At 39.2% G+C, this 18,090-nt stretch overlaps 1 protein-coding gene across 1 annotated transcript in view; it reads left to right on the top strand.

The window, feature by feature from the left end:
• The window catches only part of LOC128743943 (mitogen-activated protein kinase kinase kinase 11), a 62,508-nt gene that overhangs the window by 23,971 nt on the left and 20,447 nt on the right, over positions 1-18,090 (top strand). The gene's annotated exons all lie outside the window — the stretch shown is intronic.

Here is an 18,090-nt window from a genome sequence, read left to right as displayed (position 1 = left end):
TTCCTGCATCAGTAGCTCAAAATCCAGTGATAATCTCACAATGTATGCCAGTAGTCGATCAGATTCCACCATTGTAGAAGACAAAGATTATAAATTCAATCGTTTCGGTTCGGCCGAGTCTAAGTTTAAGCGTGAATGCTTCCTGGTGTCTCAGTCCAAGTCAGTGGACGATAGTCAAAGTACCAGCACAGATATTCACAGCGATTTGCATGAAAGTTTCTCTAATATGGAGCTTAGTGAGTCCAGTAACGATGTCGGTTCCTCTCGGAAAAGTTCTGTCACATTCCGCACCGAGGTGGATGTGAAGTGTGACTACGACCATCTGTGTCCGCAAACGCCACTGTTCCGTCCGTCGGAAATTTACAGTGACTACAGTACGGCCATGCAGCAGTATGACTCGAATACTAATGCTTCCGTCAGATCCAACTCAATCCGTAGCAAACTTGACCGAACCAAGCGAAAGTTTAAGCTCACCAAGCTGTTCGGTTCCAAGAAAGAAAAGGGGAAAATAAAATCTCGCAAATTGGTCCAGCACACAAATAGTATTTATCTGAAACGGAACTCCGGAAGTCATAGCGAACGTGAACGATTGCTGGTGGGTGAAGCGGATAGTAATGTGATTGAGAACGAATCGCCATACGCTAGGATAAGAAGAACGAAAAACTATTTAATAGTAGAGAATAACGATACATTTGATTCCTAACAAAGTTTTCATCCCAACTATCCTGCTTCATTCGTTGCTTTTTAATCGGATTGCAATCTGCAAGTCCCTGGTTTTGAAATAAGCCGAATTGCATTACTTCTGCACAACGAGGCGCACACATGCACATGCAGACGAGAACTATTGCCAAATCTCGTACGGCACGATTCGAGAAGCAAAACGCTGGGAATGGATGATGTTTTTTTTTCTTGCATTTCGTTTTTTATTTCCATCTGGCCTTAAGTGGTGGAGTGTTGAAAAATATCTTGCAGAAGTGCTCAGTTCCAATTTTGTTTACCGTTCGGGTTTCAACGTGTATAAGTGAGGCGAATCATGCTCCATTTTCGAGTTAGTTTCTGGGGAATTTTTTGGGAAGAATTACCGAAAATTTTTTAACAATTCATGCAAAAATTGGATCGTTCCAATATTCCTTTATGGACTTTTCATGAGCATAGCAGTGATGAAAAACTATTATTTTCATGCTGCCGATAGTCTGGCGTATTGGAACTGCTGTACTATTCCACTATACATCTTTTCAACCTCACTCCTTAACACCAAAGCATAAAACGTAGAAAAAACGAGAAAACCGTTTAAAGTTTAAAGAACGTATCCTTGAACGACAGTAATCCTATCTAAGTTGAACATTCATCCATGCACATGGGTTATATTAGCACTGCAATGTAAACACAATAAAGCCGAACAAATTTGAACGCTCCTCTTCTGCACGAGACCATTTAAAATCGGCGGATTAAGGAGCATGCGATCCAGCGCTCTAGCGTATATTTAGATGGTACCCTTTCGCTAAAGTTTGTTTCCCTTTGACCAGACAGGATTTGTGTGTAGGCTTGTATGCACACATAGCGTTATGAATAAATTTTCTTCGCCAGAAAAGCACAATCTCGTAGCAGAGAGGTGAGCGTCTGGTCTGCGTCGTATATTTATACATTTGAGACTGGTTTCTGTGATAATCCTGGGACATGCTACTATGCTGTACCAGCAATTTATCGGACGAAATGAAAAAGAACACGGAAGGTTGGACTACTGAAGAATACAATTGTATAATAGCCACAGACTCAAAACGCGGTATAATAATTTTAAGTGCTTTATTATTGAGCACACGATTCCATGGACATCGAAATTTAAATTTTCTATAAGTAAGGCAGAGTAAGATAAGTTGGCGGGCGAGATAAAACTCGTCGGAGCGGATTTAAGCAGAAATTTATTATATTTCAAGATTCTTTTAAGAGGACATAAACGACAAAATTTTTTGAAAAAATTACTTTTTTGTTTCGGACTTTGATTTTACAGACTTTTCCGCTTATTTTGATACTAATGTTGTAATGATCCGACTATGGGAAGTGGATGAAAAACGATCATACACATAAGTAGTTCAGTGCCGTGCTAAACAAACACGCCATTCTTGTAAAAAGACGATTTTCAAACTTTATGTACTTGTTTCTCGAAAACTAATCAACTTATTGGAACTTTTGTTTTGTTTTGCTGATAGAATTTTGAAATGTCGTCTTAATACCTTGCACTTGTCGCTAGTGTATCTTATTTACATCTCTAACTTTCCTTGAAATGTTGAAATATTCAAACTTTTTGCTCCCATGAGTTTAATTCGAAACCTAAGAAATACATAAAACATCTAGGAGAAAGAGTATCCTCTTCAGAGCAGCAGTTGACTGACACTAAATTGGCGTCTGTGAGTGGAACGTTTTTACAAGCGGTGATTTACATGCCGTGGCTTTTTCGTTTTGATGACCATCTAGGGAGTTTTGGTGTCTTTGAAAATGTTGTTCAAAGAAGAGAGACCTACATTTCTGAATTATTTAATTTATTATCTAGGAGTCCCTCATCGCTTGTTTGTTACGGTTTTTGTATGTGAAGAAATTCATGTTTTTCATGTTACATTTTCGTATAGCACAACATCTTTGTAAGTTTACAACCGTGTAGGGGAAAGTGGGACAGAACGCACCTCTTAAGTAAAACATCATTTTGCGAAGCTATAACATACTTCTTCCGTGTTTTTGAACATTCACAAGATTCTGTATACCATTTTACCTTTGTTTACACATATTTCTGATACATATTCCATGTAATTTCTGTAATTTTTCGCAGTTTTTAGTTTAATCGACCACTATCTTTGCGATGTGTAAATTAATTGCGTAAAAATAGTTCCAGTTTCAAGCAAAATTTTAATTATAGTTATAAATTAAATTTCACGTTTAGTTTCACGCAATGCTGGGAAGCCTACACTTACTTACTTACTTACTCACCCTTTGCCAGCCCGTTCTAACGAACACGCCGGCATAAACATCCCTTTCGGACTGAAGTTTTTGGACCGTCTTAGTAGAATACGAAACCTGAAATTAACTAAAAAAGAAATACGTATCTGTCAGGAATAAATATAAGTAGTAGAATTTAATTGGAAAGTTTTCTTTTTTAGTTAATTTCCCCTTCGGACTCTTGCTCTTATTTATTCATTCCCTGCGACGAATTTTTGCGAGTTTCTATTTATCTAACAGTCACACTTCGCTCGTTATTGCAGTCCAAGTGGCTGATACCGTTCACTCACGAGGACTCGCACTCCTGTCCGTGGGTAGAATCGCGAAGACGAAGATGAAGAAGAAAAGAAAAAGTAATGTGAAACCTGTATCGCAGTGCGCCACTAGCTCTGACGAGCAGCTGGTTACTCACGAGTTGTTTGACTCGCGAGTGGGCTATGCAGAAAGACGATACGAGGCTGTACGTTCACGAGTGTGTTGGTAGCAGAATGTCTGCATACAAAACCGGTGGCTATTTTTATTACGCTTGCGTGGGTTGCGTATGGTATGTTTTTCGTACTCGCTCGCGTGAGAGTGGGCATCGTTAGTTTCTCATTCAATTTGCAACATTGCATTGGTATCTACCGTAATTTAAGCTCAATTTCAAGTTTAATTTCATGTCCATTGCCAAGTCTAATCCAAGTATATTTCCAAGTCCGATTTAAAATCCAATTTCAAGTCTAGCTTCAAGTTCAATTTAAAACCAAGATCCATTTTAAAACCAATTTTAAGTCCCTCTAAAGTTCAATACCGTAACAACGATGCGCCAAAGCTAGTGACTAGTTTTTTCATGAAAATACACTCAAAAGAAACTCAAGTTTTGATTTTCATGCAAAAATAATTATCTGTAGGAGGAGCGCCATGAAGTAAAAGTACAATTTTTCTTTTCTTTTTCATATCTAACGCTCCATCCAGTTATTTTTTCAACACAGATATATTACAACATTGAAGTAAAGCATGTAAGTTACTCATAGAAATTGCTTTGGGGTCAATCATCTCATGGATCAAAAACGAAGGCAAAAAAGAGAAAAATATTCAGAAAAAAAAACGGAAACGGCCCGCAGGAAAACGTGACAAAAACTGGAGATACTGGAGAATTAGAAACACTGGATGAAACACGTGAAAGAGAAAAGAACAAAAACTGGCATGAAAAACGAAAGAAAAAACTTGGTAGAAAAGATTTTTTTGGGGTCTTGGGAATATGATTGGGCATAAAAAGAGAAATATAGCGTAAAAGAAGAAAGCGTGAAAGGAAATGAGGATAAACGGGACAGATATAGATACAAAATAGGAAAAAATACGGGAGCAGAAGAATCAAGAAACGAGTACGGAAAAAGAGGAAAAACGGGACAGATTTCTTTTTGTGGAACGGGGAGGGAAAAAAATGAAAATATGAGACAGAAAAGAAGCAACAGCAGGACACAGCAGGCAGCAGGATAAGAAATAGATTCGAACAGAACTAGCGAAAAAAGGGATAGAAAAGCCGTAAACCAAGGTCGAAAAAACGAAAAAAATCTAAACGGAACATAAAATGAATAAGGAAAATGGGGGAAATGGAAGAAGAAAATTAAAAAACGGCACAGAGAGAATTCGGAACTCAGGAAAGAGCAAGTCTTGGGACAGGAAAAAAATTGAAAAAGGGCAAAAAAAGCGGAAACAACGCGAAAGCGGACAGAAAAAAAAGAAAAAACGGGACAGAAAATAAGAGAAACCAACAGGGAAGAAAGAATTGAATAACGACGGAGAAAAAGAAAACTGACACTGGAACTGAGAAAAACGGGAAAAAGAGGTAAACGGGATACAAAAGAAGTATGGGACAAAAAACGGAAAAACGGGACAGATAAAAAAATTAAAAACCGGGAAAACGGAGTAAAAAGGAAAAATGGAAGAGAAAAAGACGAAAAACGGAAAATAAAAAGGGCAAATAGAGAGCCAAAATTAGAATAGGACTTGCCGAAGCGACTGACGGCAACGAACTGTCCGTTACTATCGCACTGACCGAGTAATAACAGTCTGTCTTCTCTGCGGTAGAAACAAAGAGCAGTCGTGCAAAACAAAAATGAAACAAAACTAGGTATTAGACTACCTAAAAGAAGGGTGCGGCGGTTTAAAAGTAGAACAGTTAGCCGGCAACTGAGAGAGAACTGAGAGAACCCAATATATTTTTGGTCTATTTATCGAAATTTTCCAGTTCTTCCAATAAATCATTCTTCGCATCAGACGCTCGCTCCTTTCCAAAAAAAAAATAGAATAAAGAGACGGAAAAACGAAGCATCAAAAAGAGGAAAATGAAACAGACGAAGAAAAAAATCGAAAAGAGAGGAGGGAAAAAAATACGAAAAAAGACTGAAAGAAGAAAATAATGAAAAACGAGTGAAACCCATGAGGAAAAACAGGAGCGAAAATAGAAAAAATGGAACAGGAAACGAAAAAATTACGGACAGAAAAAAGTAAACCAAGTCTTCCCTTCTGTTTATCAAACACCCTGCAGCTCTACTGACAATGATCAAATAGCAAACTGTATTCCATTTGTAACTTTTCCGTCCGAATATTTCAAGCAGCAAGGATGGTTTTATTACACTCTAACTACGGTTTCGTTGGCAAAAATTTATCATAAACCCGCAATAAGAGTGCAAAATAAAGCAAAGTCTTTGGCGTTTCTTAAACACTTGACTTGTCTTTATCGACAGACTTCGCACCCGCCTGTTAGAGTATAAGACACACATGGGGCCAGTGTAATGATCCTACGAATTATCTAGCAGCACCGCTCAACTGCAATTCGTACATACGACAACTGTCTTTCTAAAAAACAGTTTACGTAGTGGCCGCGTATAGTAAAAAGAAAAAAAGGTAGAAAAAAAAAATCAGAGGGGTTGTGTACAAGACACGACCGCATATATAGGTAACGCAGGACTACGTAAGTCTCTTTATAGTGATAGTGGCCTGTTCTTCTTCTTCTTCAGCAGCATAGAGCCGGGGTGGCTCGTGCTGTTTCAAGCACTCGTCTCCATTCAACTCGGTCTTGGGCCACTCGTCACCAATTTCCTAGTCGTCTCAGAAGTCGCAAATCGCTTTCGACCTGGTCGAGCCATCGTGCACGTTGGGCCCCCCTGTTCCTGGTGCCGGTGGGGTTGTTGAAGAGGACTATTTTCGTCGCACAGTCGTCCGGCATCCTTACGACGTGTCCGGCCCACCGTAGCCTGCTAACTTTCGCTAGATGTACGATGGGAGTCTCCCCAAGCAGTGCCTGTAGCTCGTGATTCATACGCCTCCGCCACTCTCCGCTTTCAGTTTGTACTCCGCCAAATATCGTCCGCAGCACTTTCCGCTCAAACACGGCAAGGGCGCGTATGTCCTCCGTAAGCAGCGTCACGGCTTCAAGTCCATAAAGAACTACCGGTCTAATAATGGTTTTGTACATTGTTAGCTTCGTGTGGCGGCGTATGCTTCCTGATCGTAGCGTTTTACGAAGGGCAAAGTAGGCCCGATTTCCCGCTTGGATGCGCCGCTGGATCTCCTTACTAGTGTTGTTGTCCGCGGTCACCAGCGATCCCAAATACACGAACTCTTCTACCACTTCTAGTTCGTCGCCGTCAACGGTTACCGTCCGTGGGAGGCGCGCATTTGTTTCCTTTGAGCCTCTTCCTTTCATGTATTTGGTCTTCGACGCATTTATTTTTAGCCCAATTCTCCTAGACTCCGCTTTCAGTCTGGCGTAGATTGCCTCCGCCGTCGCAAAGTTCCTGGCTATGATATCGAAGTCATCTGCAAAGCTTAGAAGTTGGCTACTCTTGGTAAAAATCGTGCCTCTCGTTTCAATGCCCGCTCGTCGGATCACCCCCTCAAGAGCGATGTTGAACAGCATGCAGGATAGACCGTCACCTTGTCTCAACCCTCGTCGCGTCTCGAAGGAACTCGAGAGTGTCCCAGAGATGCGTACGAAACACATCACTCGATCCAATGTAGCTCTGATCAGTCGCGTCAGTTTGTCCGGAAAACCGTATTCGTGCATTATCTGCCATAGCTTTTCTCGATCGACTGTATCGTATGCTGCTTTGAAATCAATAAAGATGTGATGCGTGGGCACGTTGTACTCCCGACATTTCTGCAAGATCTGTCGGATAGTAAAAATTTGGTCCGTAGTTGCGCGAGCCCCCATGAAACCCGCCTGATAATTCCCTACGAAGCCTTGTGCTATCAGTGACAGCCGGCGTAACAGGATCTGGGAGAGTACCTTGTAGGCGGCATTTACCAGCGTAATACCGCGATAGTTGCAGCAGTCTAGCCGATCACCCTTTTTGTAGATGGGACAAACCACTCCTTCCATCCATTCCTCCGGTAGCTTTTCCTCCTCCCAAATCCTCGAAATAACCCAGTGTAGAGCCTTTGCTAGCGTTTCTCCGCCATGTTTATAAAGCTCTGCCGGTAAGCGGTCCTTCCCAGCGGCTTTATTGGTCTTCAGCAACCTGATTTCTCGTTTGACTTCTTGGAGATCAGGTGCTAGGACATCACTATCTTCCATGGGCGCTCCTAGGTTAATTTCCGTTCCGCCTCCTTCTGCGACTTCGCCATTGAGGTGTTCATCGAAGAACTGCTTCCACCTGTCGACCACCTCGCGCTCGTTTGTAATTAGATTCCCTCCCTCGTCCCTACACATGTCAGGTTTCGGTGTGTAGCCCTTCCGAGTTTGGTTCACCTTCTCATAAAACTTGCGCGTGTCATTAGCTCGGAATAGTTGCTCCAATTCTTCACGATCTCTGTCCTCCTTTTGGCGCTTTTTTCTCCTCAGGATCGTGGTCAACTTGTTCCTAGCTCGTCGGTACTTGGCCAGGTTCTCTCTAGTGGCAATACTTAGATAATTTTTCCAAGCATTTTTTTTCTCCTCCACCGCTTGTTGGCATTCCCCATCAAACCAATCATTTTGTGTACTCCGAGGCTCAATACCTAGTGCCGCGGTAGCGGCCTCTCCGATGGCCGAGCGTATTCTGCCCCAACCGTCTTCGAGGTTTGAAGCACCTAACTCCTCGGAAGAAGGCAGTGCCTCATTCAGTACTCGCGCGTAGTTCTCGGCAGCTTGTGGGTTATCTAGCTGCCTGATGTTCAGCCGAGGAGGGCGGCTTTGACGTGTCCGGTATACGGTGGACAGCTTTGAGCGCACATGTACTGCTACTAGGTAATGGTCAGAATCGATATCCGCACCCCGACGGGAGCGTACGTTCGTGATGTTAGAGAAGAACCGGCCCTCTATGAGAACGTGGTCAATTTGGTTCATTGTACGTTGGTCAGGTGATCTCCAGGTGGCTTTGTGGATATCATTGCGCGGGAAAAAGGTACTTCGGATCACCAGGCCTCGGGAAGCTGCGAAGTTTATACATCGTTGGCCGTTATCGTTTGTGTCGGTGTGCAGGCTATGGGGTCCTACCACCGGTCTATACATTTCTTCCCTACCGACCTGGGCGTTCATATCCCCGATGACGATCTTGATGTCCCGTGACGAGCAGCTGTCGTACGTTGCCTCCAGCCTCGCGTAGAACGCTTCTTTCTCAACGTCGGGTCTACCTTCGTGCGGGCAGTGCACGTTAATGATGCTATAATTGAAGAAACGACCCTTTATCCTCAATACACACATTCTCTCGTTGATCGCCTTCCAATCTATCACGCGATCCTGCATTCCGCCCAGCACTACAAAGCCCGTTCCCAGTTCGTTGGTAGCGCCACCGCTCTGGTAAAACTGGGCTTTTCCGCCACGTATCTTCCATACCTTCTCTCCTTTGCGACAGATTTCCTGCAGAGCTACGATGCCGAGTTTGCGGGGTTCCAGCTGTTCAATCAGCACCCGCTCGCAACCTGCGAAATTTAGCGATCTGCAGTTCCAAGTCCCGAGTCTCCATTCGTCGTCCTTATTCCGTCGCCTAGGTCGATGCCGAATATTCCGCTCCGAATATGCTTGAATGTTGTTAGTTTAAGTTTATTTAGGTGTGTAGTCGTACTGGGGCAACACTACCGAGTCTCGTGATGGGGCTGCCATCTTATAGTGCCGAGACTCACTACCTCCTTCCCGGTTAGTATACGACCTTAGTTTCCACCGGGGTTGGTTACCCGATCTCCGCTAAGGTTGCTCGTATTCCGGCTGGTACCACGAGGAGGTCGGGATCGGAGTTGCTAGATAAGAGGCTAACGACCACTATGGGGTCTATATTCCGCATTATCCGGCCGTTTACCAACCAGTGGATAGTGGCCTGTATTCATGCCTGTAATCATTCGATTCTTCATGTATACATGCTATATGCAATATATATTGCTACATGCTACATGCTACATGCGTTGTATGTAACATTTATCAAAGTAGTAACATTGCATACGTTCAATTCTCAAAAGATTGTGCATTTGAAAACAATTAAACAAAATCAAGAACACAAACTATTGCTTTCCTGCTGCCTTACTGAAATTAAAGATTGTTTTTATTACCCATTGTTCCCCACGTTGAAGGAATTTTACCAACAGCATACAGCACATCTTTTCACAACACTTCTAATGAAACGACAAGCATGCGTATTCATACAGAGTCGTATTATAACCGAACACTACAGCTGTAGCACATTTTTCCAATACAGATATCAAATTTGCCTAGGTTTAATCGTCTCGCTGTAGAGAATTTGCGACCTGTTGGGACAACGAGCTTGTGTCACTTTTCTGGCACACTTCCCTAACACAGACATCAGATTGGACTAAGTTTAATCGCGTTCGTAAGAAATCTGTTGGCACGAGGGGGCTTTGCCACTCTCTCTGGCGTACTTCCCAAGCAAGGACATCAAAATGGTCTAGGTGACCGCGGTGTTAAGAAATCTTGTTGAAATGAGGAAACTTTGTCACTTGTTTGGCTTACTTCCCAAGCACAGATATCAAATTGGTATAGGTTTAGATCATCGTAAAGAATCATCCAACCAATCACGAAGCGAGAATTCTGGTAAAACATAGGTTCATTATTTTCAATTTTTCAATAGTTCAACATCAAGAATGCATACTTTTCTTCATTTGGGTCAATTCTTAGAAGATTTTCCGATCGATTGGTGTAAGAATATTGAAAATCGATCGGAAAACTGCTGAGCTATTAGCGCTCAAAACCTTTCATTTTTCGTGACGCTCGCATTTTTCGATTTTTTGGAATGACACCCTATCTCAAAACTTGCCGTAAGACGTAGTCCTACGTCAAAAGAAACAGACCCTGTGGTGGCAAATCGCTAGACTTGCCAGAGCGACTGACGGCAACGCACTGCCTGATTCTATCATTTGACTTGGGAATATCTCTAAACTTTTCTTGGGAAGTCTATGGAAACAAACAATATTTTCTTCCTCCAGCACAGCGATATCAAAAGTAAACGACCCTACTGAGCCAGGAGTGGCATACACCGCAGCGCAGACCGAAAGACAAAAATTCTCACACAATACAAAACCAGCCATGCGTTGTGTGTTCTCCCAATATTGCCTTCTGCGTCTCTTTTGCTGGACACGCTCTTTCATGTTTTACACGCACCAAGAAAAGGCAGCCGCAGACGCAGTGTGATAAATTTGTGGCGTACTTTACCACACCGAGAGCCACTCTCTGCGCGGATGGATTGTACACCTTCCGCTGGGGCAATTAAAACGGTGTGATTAAAAAACATTTTTACAGTCCTAATTCATACTAATTTATATTTTACAAACCGTATTTAATCGGAAAAATAAGTTCTTGAAATCAAAAATCTGTACCTTCACGAGAGTGTGTAACCGGAAAAATACAGTAATACAGACCATAAAATTGTTCAGTGCAGCGTTTATTTATTCCTTTATATATTTCTTCCTTTAATCCTTTACAACACAAAACTTTTTGTGTTAACAACCCGCACGCGGTGTCGCAAACGTCAGCATCAAGTGATCACTCTCTGGTGTAAGTTTCACTGAATGCTGTCGTTCGCTCGCATTTTGTGTTAACAGCATTAGCTGTTGAAGTGTGTTGCCGAATCGCTCTGTGCGACAAGGCAAAAAATTGGAACATTGGGCGCATAGTGTAAGCGAATGACAGCCCTGCTAATGACTCTATCAAGCAGCACCGCCCAACCGAGATTCGAACACACGGCGACTGGCATTTTAGACCTTGGTACCTCGAAGCATGATGACAGCGATATCAGGTTTTACGGAGAAATTGTCCAGTCAAAATTTGTATATATTATGAAAAATACATAAAATCTTCTATTTGAGGTATCCTTTTAAATTCCAAACAGAGAAAAATAAGAGGTTCAAAATTTTTGCATACAGAACAATCTGGTTCGTTGCTTTCTAGATTCTTTTGTAATGACAAAAAAAAACGCTCAGGTGGATTGTCAGTTTTCGACTCCTCAGATGACAAGCCATCCCAGGGGTTCGTAGAGATGATGCCATTCATTTATCATTCGATAGCTTTGTCATCGGTTACTAACACCTGAGTAATACAAGAAGGTTGTACAAACATTATGATAGTCTAGTTTCTATGACGTATTTGCTTCAAAAGGATATTTAAATTATCTGAAATCATTAAAATATTCCGAAAAATATATTTCGACACGTATCTATTTCTAATATGCGGGGAAGTAAGTTGGAAAGTCAGGGAAGTCATCTGAAAGATCAGAAAGATCCATTTGACCCAAGTGCTGCAAGTTGAGCAAAACAAAAAATAAACAAAAAAACCCGATTTAATCCACCTAGTGGTGAAAGGAACCTTTGTTATACCATCTTATATGTCATTTGACATAGGCATTTTCAGTTAAAATATTATTTTTAATTTGTATTTGAATTTGTAATTTTCATAAAACTGACAGAGTCAAATTATATACGCATCACTTTGAACTAAATTCTTATATAAACTGTTTCTTAGGCCCAGCCGTTCTCAAGTTATTCAGATGTGAAATCTCAAAATTATCTATTGGAGTCAACACATGCAAAGTATCCGATAACCGTGTAATCGACTTTCACGGATTTGAACCAAATTTTGTCAGATTGTTCATTTTAGGCCAGAAAGCAAAAATCTTAAATTTGGTGCCGATTGATACCTCCATTAGTGGTACGATTAGTGGTATTACCTCCTTTTTAAAAAAAGACCCGTTTTGTCAAACCTTTTTATTTTTTACTTACAGATAAACCTGGAAATCTCGACCAACATGTCGAAAGGTCCAATGTGCAAATGAGAGATTCTCTTTGCGTTTCTTCTCTTATGCTTATTACGGCGGCATAAATACATTTCAACCCAATTAAAGGATAAGCTTTCCAATAACACCAGTAACCGTTTCATGCAAAATAGATGCATTCAAGTGCATTTATGCCGCCGTAATGACCGTAAGAGACGAGTCGCAAAGAGAATCTCTCATTTGCACATTGGACCTTCTGGAATGCTTTTTTTTTTTTTTTTTTTTTTTTTTTTTTTTTTTTTTTTTTTGTGATGGCCCCAGACCCTATATGGTCTTTGCCTCCACCCCATACGCATCTTTGGAGTGGGAGGGACGTTTATCTCTTGGATATTTAAATATAGTTACTTCACATATTGTTGCTTATCTATTTATCAGCCATACTACTTGTTGCATCACTCTCCCGCGTATGTCCATCACAATACTATTAAATTCTGATAATCGTATTTTCTATGATTTCATATAGATTGGGCTACCATTACTTTTCACCTGTCTCACCTTCGCAAGCAACAGGACTATACTATTTCACCTGTCTCGCCTTCGCAAGCAACAGGATATTCCCTAGTAAAAAACGGTTCTGCCTTAGCAGACTATACAGTGAATGACTCGACAAGTTCACAATAATCGTTGATTTAAAATTGGCTTTTCACTGTTTCAATAACCATGCGTTTGAACTGGGTCAAATTCGTTGAACATTTGGCTTCCTGTGGCAAACTATTGTATATTTGAAGTCCTTTATAGAAAAGCGACCTCTGAGTCGTCTGTTTCAAAAAACGAGGAATGCTGCTCGTTAAATATTAGGTTTAGAAAGAAACTATTTTCACATTCAAATTCCAATTCCAATCGAAAATAGTCGAGTAAAAACTGGCTTTTTTTAGTGTTTTGAGCTGGAAATGATCATAAAGAAATCGACACGTCTTCGGAATTTAGTTCAACTGTTTGTTAACGCTGTGCTAGTTATCATCCATATGCATCCTAGCGATAAACAATTTTCAGAGTGTATTTTAACCTACTAAATTACTTTATAGAATATAGGAAAGCAATGAAAACATTGTGCACAGAATTTTTGAGCAGAACTGATTTTAAAGTGGCTGTTAGCTTCAGGGTACAATGCTAGCCTAACAAGCCAGTCATTGTATGTTCGAATCTCGACTGATCGGTGTCGCTACAGAGTTAATAGGATCTTTGCCCTAGCCCCGTAATTTTCCTGTACTCTAATAACCGGCTGCGAAGTCTGTCGATAAAGAAGAGTGGCTTTTCGAGATTGATTTGAAATGATGATTTGAAAGATGGTGGACCTATGAGAAAAGTTTTTGATGACATAGGAATCCCTCAGTTTAGTCGTAATGCTTCGTGCATGTTGTGAATCTGAATGCTTTCCGGTTAAAGTTCTGAAGGACGTTTACACCCATGGCTTTGCTTTGCTTGATTTTAAAGTGGTTTCTTCAAACAAATCATTAAATTTCGCAACCAGTAAGAGATAGATAGTTACTATATGCAGCAAAGTTGCTTATTTTAGTGTTCTAGAATTTTTGTGAAGACGCTATTTTTTTGGACGCATGTAAAAAACAAAAATTTGTGTCACCCTATTAGGTGGATTCACGGTCACCCTAAAAGTGTAAGAAAATGTGTTATATTTTATTAATTAACTGCTGCAAAGAAACATCCGTTGAAAAGTTACACATTTTTACTATATTATTCTGTTTTAAAGGTTTAGTCCAATTAAAGGTTTGGTCATTAAGGTTTTCTTGAATAAATTTCATCAATCATTTTTAAATATCTTTTGAGCAGTAGAACCAATCCTTATGAAATTTGGTAAATACATTTGCAGTGTTAAGACCTCTCGTTTAATACTACAACAATTGAAACTAGATAAATTATCTTGGTTAAAATCGCTATAAAGTATTGTAAATTTTAACGTGTAACTTCAATTACTCATAACTTTCAAGCTAAAAGTCCAATCAAAAAACCATTCAATAGTGATCTATCCGGCTATATTACCTTTCAAATGAGACTAATAGCGCATAAATCGGCTTGGCCATCTCTGAGAAACAGGCGATAATTATTACCTTGTCAAAACACGTTTTTAAGCATAACTTTTAAACTACTTATTTGTTTTCAATAAAACTTCCCGAAAAATTTTATAATTTAGGAAGAGCTTTCATTTGGTACTAAGATCATTGAAATCGGTTGTGTGGTTCCTGAGAAAACCGTGTCACGTAGTTTTCACATTTTTGCTTATAACTTTTAAACGAAACATCGGACCACGAAGCAATTCAATGGTGATATACTAGGCAATAATACCTTTCAAATGAGACTAATAACGCATAAAACGGTTCAGCCATATCCGAGAAACAGGCGATAGAAAATGAGCTGCACACACACACATACACACACACACACATACCCACACACACACTCAGTTCGTCGAGCTCTATCGATTGGTATATGTGATTCGACCCTCCGGGCCTCGGATCAGTTTTGTGTTTTTCGACCAATTTCTAAACCTTTGTTATATACTATAACAAAGGTAAAAACTACTCAACTGAAGCATTTGCTGGGTAGTGCTTTATTACTTCTACGTCATAGAAACTAGACTATCATAATGTTTGTACAACCTTCTTGTATTACTCAGGTGTTAGTAACTGATAATAGAGGTATCAAATGATAAATGAATGTTATATGAAAACGCCACGTGAACACTATAACATTCAGACATTTAGAAATTCACATCTCAGAAAGAAAAAGAAAAATTGGTTCATATTATGCGAAAAATACTGGAATAATGTCTTATCAATTTGGACAAAAACGGAGCTGTTTAAGGGGGCTTTAAGGGGGCATAGTACTTTTTACACCATATTTTTTGCCTTACTTCAAATATTTGCCCTCCCCTACGGCTCCTTGAACATGGTCATTCGATAAAAACATGAATTGTGGTACCATGGATTGGCGCTCGGGGGCTTATCCGAATTGAAAAATTCCAAAACTACATGAAAGTATACTAAATTATCTCGTGTTTGACCCATCCTTTTTTTAATATTCGAACGCATAACAAAATGGCGGACATTCAAACATAAAAGTAAGGGTTTTCGTCGAAAAAATTGACTTTAAACATTTCTAAAAAATTCAAAAATTGCAATTTCGAAAAAAGGATGGGTCAAACACTAGATAATTTTGTAGGCTTTAAAACAAAAAAAGAATCATGAAAATTGCTTGAGCCCTTCTTGACATATTTATGGTACCGACTTTGAAAACCTGGTTCCGAGAAAAACGGCATTGAAGTTTTTATGCGCTGTGCAATCGTTCCAGACATGCGCGGTACACATAACTGTAACTTTGTCATTTTTTGGAATTCATCGAAACGGCTTCAAACACATATGCTAAAAATGTTAATCTTTTGATATAAGCAATAAAAAAAATTTGATTTTTTGGAATTGAAAAAGTACTATGCCCCCTTAACACGATGATTTAAACAATCTTCTGTGAAAACTAATACGTTAAACAATACTAAATGTTAATATGCAAAATCCATTCTTTTTTGTGTGTATTGGGAAAAGCCTCGAATGGAGCGTCCACAATGAACCATATTCTAGCAATCTGTAAGTTTATTATTAGTTTTCCAATACACAAATCTTTTTTTCTTCTTTTATTATAAAATGCTTCGACACTATTGTGAGAAAAAACCAATTATTCGTTTACCGCAAAATTTCTGCTTCGTATGGCAATTCCATGAGTACTATTGAAATTTGATCGGATTTTGTTCAAAAGTTGTGTACTCAGGTGCTCAGGATTTTTTCCTTTTGATGTAGAGCGGTCCCAAAAATCACCAGGTTTGCATATTTTTGCGATTAGACTCTGTTTTAAACTCTCAACTTTTGAACTAGTTGTCAAATTTTGATGATTTCAAGTATCAAACGAAGAGTACTTTATCGAACTTGAAAAAAAGTTTTGGATTAGATTGATGTTCCTAACCTTTTGTAATTGCAGAAGCATAAAAAATACTATTTGTTGTGTGTTTTTTGGTTTGAAGAATGAAGAGACCCCTATTTTTCATAATTTTTAAGAAAAGGGCATACGTACACAAGTTTGGAACAAAACCGGAGCACTTTTAAATATCGATAGCACTTTTTCATGGAATTTCTCTGTATTCTATTCTATTAAGTATTAATCGATTACATCATCTGCATCGTCTCAGAACTATTCCAAACAATTTTTTATGCTTTTTGTCAATGTTCTATGAAAATTTGTATTGAATTTTGTGAACATTCTTCATCCGCATAGAATAATTGTTCGCTACGAGCTTTGAAGCCCAGTTTTATGTTTTGCTTCTTCGAATCTGCAAACTAAATGTGTGCATTTATGTCGGTTATTCTCATAACATATTTATTTCCTTTATGGAAAAATATCTGGGAAAAATTAAATTCTATTAAATTTTATCACTTTTAGCGAATTAAATATAGTGCAACTAATAAACTAGTCTCAGGAAATAATAAAATAAAAAACAAAAAACAAAAAGTGTGCAGCAGAAAGGTTCAAAACAATCAAATTGTTGGCATGCACAGACTGAGATTTCATTTTCGGGTGCGTGGATTTTGACTAACTGAATGAGTATGCCAGAGAACAGTTCCATATTTTTACCTTATTTCAGATCCATTCAGGAAATACAATACCTAGCCGAGTTGAATCAGTTGGTGCCGTCTTCTTTGCTCTATGCGACATCCTTACTGATTTAACGGCTTATTAAAGCTAATGTTTCCGTTCATGCAAATTAGCTTTTATTCGTTTGCTTTCAAATAAGTCCACTTTGCTTTCCGTATCATCCATATAGAAGTAAGTCGGTCCGAACGTCGCCTGGTACTGTGATATTTAGCTATCGTTGTTCCTTGGTTTCCTTGAGCTACGAGATCCGGTGAAAAGCTATGCGGTATGCCATTTGCAAACTAGATCGAGCTTTTCAAAGACAGCATTTTATGTATTATCTATACTTATCCTCTAATTGGCCCAGCTAACCGCTAATTAATTGAGTAAAAGTACTACCCCTCAAATCGTTCATATCCATTATGTCCATGAAATCGGATGGTTTGCCAGGAGTCTTTTTTTTGTAAATAACAATCGAAAGTCAATGAGGATGGTAATTTTGCGACTGGAAGTCTTAAACGCATCGCCATAGCAATCATATTTTTAACCAAACGAGTTGAATTAATGCGGTGATGGAGGAAGGAATGCCATACCTCTTAATTTCCAAACATCCCCTCGTACTCAATTGATGTAGGATTACATATCGATAAAAGCAATCATTGTCCACAGAATACATTTTAGATCTGATGCTCAGTAAAAGTCAATGTGTAGATCACCCATCAAATTTTGTAAAATTTGCTTGATCCATATTCTGTGAAAAAAAATGAAAGAACAGAGAATATTGCACTATAATACATTGATGGATTAGATTGTTCAAATATTTTTATTTGTCGAGATCGATTGTAGTTATATGAATGTCATTCAGTTTTAGATTAAAACGATAGGTTTTATTTAAATATTTAATTTCAGTTACGATTTAACTGTAAGCTTGATTTTATTTCAGTTTGATTGTATGTTTATTTTCAATAATTTTGGCATCATAGATGAAAATTCCAAAAAAAAAGATAGTTTCAAGCCGTACATATAATTTCATTTACAATAAAACGAAAAGCAGAGAAAAAGCAAATTGTCCTTTTATTTGTGTTCGTAGCATTTATCTGTTTGAAATCAGTCCACTTTGGTATTTGCTGTCCGTTCGGTTCAGTAAGTTGTAGCGTTCCTTTGGTTGCCTTTATTTATTTGGTGAATAGAGCTTCGCTACCCATAGTTCGATAGTGCGTTTTAGTAA

The sequence above is a fragment of the Sabethes cyaneus genome, chromosome 3 (assembly GCF_943734655.1).
Source record: "Sabethes cyaneus chromosome 3, idSabCyanKW18_F2, whole genome shotgun sequence".
In the NCBI taxonomy this organism is placed as follows: Eukaryota; Metazoa; Arthropoda; class Insecta; order Diptera; family Culicidae; genus Sabethes; species Sabethes cyaneus.
The sequence above is the reverse complement of the archived record's forward strand: the minus strand, read 5'-3'. Positions and strand labels throughout refer to the sequence as shown.